Raw genomic sequence first — 4,531 nt, 5'->3', positions numbered from 1 at the left:
TAGTCGCTTGTCGATAAAGGTAAACAATGGTATAGATGTGAGAACCGCCACAGTTTTGTTTAATTCTGCGATTCATTATTATAACTGTTATATTTCACTACTTTGTCTGTGATGATGTTCGACTGAAATGTATTATATTATTATTTCCAACAAAATAACGTTTTAATAATTAATAATGATATATTTGACAATTTATGCATGGGAAATTAGCTGCTTTGTATCTAATGTCTACATTTAAATGTAAAAAAAAAAAAAAAAAAAAAAAAAAAACACTAACATACCAACATACAACCCTTCATAAAATTCACTATTTATAGTTATACATGTTGCCCCTTGCCATGTTTCTTTACATTTCAGTAAATGCTTCAGAATGAATGTATTTTAGCTTATTTCATTAAAGGCAACTCATATAAAAAAATAAATAAATAAAATAAAATAAATAAATTGGGGGAGTTTCCATGGCTCAAATTTGGGATTTTGTTAATATTTTTTTCTGTACAGAGACGAACATATGCTGAAATATTAAATTTCACAGGTGTAGATTTACTGATTAATCCTTTATTTTGAAGGGGTGGTTGATTTTAGCAATCTTTGTTTCATTTTATGCAAATGGTGACAGTTAAAAAATGGCAAAAAGCAATTTTTTTGCCTCAGGTTTGTATGTCTGTAACTCAAGAAGTATTAAACATTACTTAATATCCTTAAAAAAACTTTGGTATCTTCATTTAAAGGCCCCGGTCCATTCCCAGAGATGTGGAGATCTTAATGTGGCTCCATGAGTAAACTGGTAAATATGGGATTTAAATCCTGCCATGATTCAAAACTGAAAATACAGTTCTGAAAGGTTGAAACTAAGTGTTCGAAAACTCAAAATCTTACAAAAAAAAGTTTTGCAAGTTCGAAAAATAAGATTTGCAAGCTTGCAAAATGTAAAGAAAATAAAAATATGTCTGCAAAAATTGTTTTTTTACGATGTTGCACAAATAATTTTTCAGAGTTTCAAATTTGTCAGTGTTCTCCCACTGTATTAGATTGTTTTCCAGGTTTGAAACCTTGTAAATGGTGATCTGAAAACTGGTGTGCGAATGTGTGAAAAAAAGTTTTGAAACTCTGAAAACAGAGCTTTGCAGGCTTGCAAAGTGGTAAAATTTTTTAAATCTCTTCAAACATAATTTTGTTTTTGAGTTTTCCCTCTTCAGAAGTGCAACACTCTTTTTAATGGTGTTGTGCAATCTTTTTTTCAGGGTTTCGAATTTGTCACTGTTCTCCCAGTGTATAGTTTGTTTTCAAGATTTTAAATTTTGTAAATAGTGATCTGAAAACTGGTGTGCAAATAGGTGAAAAAAAGTTTTGAAACTCTGAAAACTGAGGTTCGAAAGGGCAAAACTTATTACATTACATTACATTTGCACTCCTATGCAGACTATTTTTTTCAGATCCGAGTTTACAACACCAACTTTGCGGAGATACGCCCACACAGTTGCGAGCTTGCAACTCAGAATCAGAATCAGAATGAGCTTTATTGGCAGGTATATTTACACATACGAGGAATTTGTTTTCGTGACAGAAGCTCCGCAGTACAACAGAATGACAGAGACAGAACATAATACACATAATAAAAGAATAAAAAATACAAATAAGTAGATAGTGAATGACAATATACAAATGACAATTGTAGGCAGGTATATTACAAAATGCAGTTATGTATGTACTTTATAAATTATGTGCAAAATTTAAGTGTATACTAAGTATGTGTGTTAGATAAATAAAGTGTATGTGTATATAAATATAAAGTGTAGTGTGTTCGCCGTTATTATCAGCTGTTCATAAGATGGATTGCCTGAGGGAAGAAACTGGTCCTGTGTCTGGTCGTTCTAGTGCTCAGTGCTCTGTAGCGTCGACCAGATGGCAACAGTTCAAAGAGGGAGTGTGCTGGATGTGAGGGGTCCAAAGTGATTTTGACAGCCCTTTTTCTCACTCTGGATAAGTACAGTTCTTGAATAGAAGGGAGGGTTGTACCGATGATTTGCTCAGCAGTCTGGACTACCCTCTGTAGTCTTCTGAGGTCAGATTTAGAAGCTGAGCTGAACCAGAAAGTTACTGAAGTGCAGAGGATGGATTCAATGATGGTGGAGTAGAACTGTTTCAGCAGCTCCTGTGGCAGGTTAAACTTCCTCAGCTGGCGAAGGAAGTACAACCTCTGCTGGGCCTTTTTTACGACGGAGTCAATGTGAATGTCCCACTTCAGGTCCTGAGAGATAGTGGTGCCCAGGAACCTGAATGACTCTACTGCAGTCACAGGGCTGTTCAAATCACTCACGTGATTTGTGGCAGTGTTGTCACGCAGCTCTGCTCTGAAACTCTGAAACTCAGACTGAGCAAAAATGAAGCTTTGCAACCTCGCAAATAAAAAAAAAAAAGCCTGGAGGGAGGGTCTTCTGCTCTTGGCCAATGCTTTGCTGTCTATTGACATACAGTCCAATCAAGTCGTATTTACCTGAAAGGTGGTATTGACCGAATGCTCTGCCAATGACAAAAGCGCACAGGATACGCAAAATAGGCAATTATTTATAATTTTACTGAAATATTTTAATAAAAGTAAAACATACACTGTACACCTTTCTGAATATTTAAATATAATATCTAAATATTCTTTTGGATGCACAATAGAAGTCACTTTATCACTTTAATTGTAATATTCGGTCACTACATGAAGAGAGAGTCAGTGGTCCACTGCCTGAGGAAAGTGAGTCGTTCGCTGCGTGAGGTGAGTGTGTATACTGATGCACCGCCGGCCTATCAGTGGTAAACTCAGTGGCTGCTGGCAATTGTATGGTGAATTCCAGCGACAAGTCGGTAACCTTTTTTACATTTTAGGAACGTTTATTTTGCGTATCCTGTGCGCTTTTGTCATTGGCGGAGCAGTCGTTTAATCCCACCTTTCAGGTAAATACGACTTGTGATTGGACTGTACGTCGACAGACAGCAAAGCATTGGCCAAGAGCAGAAGGCCCTCCCTCCAGGCTTTTTTTATTTTTATTTGCGAGGTTGCGAAGCTTCATTTTCGCTCAGTCTGAGTTTCAGAGTTTCAGAGCAGAGCTACGTGAATTGCAAGCTCGCAACTGTGTGGGCGTATCTCTGCAAAGTGGGTGTTGTAAACTCGGCTCTGAAAAAATAGTCTGCATAGGAGTGTAAATGTAATGTAATGTAATAAGTTTTGCCCTTTCGAACCTCAGTTTTCAGAGTTTCAAAACTTTTTTTCACCTATTTACACACCAGTTTTCAGATCACTATTTACAAAGTTTCAAATCTTGAAAACAAACTATACACTGGGAGAACAGTGACAAATTCGAAACCCTGAAAAAATTATTGCACAACACCATTAAAAAGAGTGTTGCACTTCTGAAGAGGGAAAACTCTAAAACAAAATTATGTTTGAAGAGATTTAACATTTTTTACCACTTTGCAAGCCTGCAAAGCTCTGTTTTCAGAGTTTCAAAACTTTTTTTCACACATTCGCACACCAGTTTTCAGATCACCATTTACAAGGTTTCAAACCTGGAAAACAATCTAATACACTGGGAGAACACTGACAAATTTGAAACTCAGAAAAAGTCTTTGCACAACATCGTAATTTTTTTTTTGCAGTTCTGAAGAAGGAAATCTCAAAAACAACATAATGTTTGCAGACATATATATATATTTTTTTTACATTTTGCAAGCTTGCAAATCTTATTTTTCGAACTTGTAAATTGTACACATTTTCATTGGCCAAAAACCAAATGTGGGTAATTTTGCATACAGCTGCTATTTTTTATTTCCTTAAAGAGAAATATTTAATACAGAAATATTAAGATATTCAGATATCTTCTTGAGTAATAGGCATGTAAACCTGAGGCAAAAAAAAGTCAACAGATATTACTAATATCACTACCAATTTCTGGCCTTATGTGCTAACTGTGTTCCTATTTGCAGGCTATACATAAAGGTCACATGTGTGTTTTGAGAAGAGCCCATGAAAATACATATGCAAAGCTACAGTTCCAGCACCTATTTTCATTGTGTTAAACTTTGTATATCAAATAAGCATCCTGTAGCAATGATCTTATCTCATTCAGTGCAGAGATGAGGAGGACACTAATGCTAGCTATTAAAAAAAAAACATTAGAAACACTTTTGTCACATGTCAATTTTTGTTTTATTTTACTACATACAAGTAAACCAAATCAAGCTCATCACACGCAAATATCTACAGAGGTTTTCCCATATATTCAAATCACTTAAAAGAAAACAATAAATATGGTAAACAGGTTTGAATAATATTAGTGAAAGAAGACGGAACATAAATATCATTTGAATCGCATTATAGTCTTTAAAGTACAGAAGAGAAGGAACGTGAATGAGTTTACTTATACTGCTCAAATAGAACAGAGAGATACTGACTAAAAGAATGTGTTACAAGAGACATGTTGCATTTTCTCATTTGGAGAGCACATTTTCAATTAAACTCAACTCCAGCCAATTTTCTTTT

The sequence above is a fragment of the Carassius auratus genome, chromosome 32 (genome assembly GCF_003368295.1).
Source record: "Carassius auratus strain Wakin chromosome 32, ASM336829v1, whole genome shotgun sequence".
In the NCBI taxonomy this organism is placed as follows: Eukaryota; Metazoa; Chordata; class Actinopteri; order Cypriniformes; family Cyprinidae; genus Carassius; species Carassius auratus.
This window is presented reverse-complemented; position numbering follows the sequence as displayed.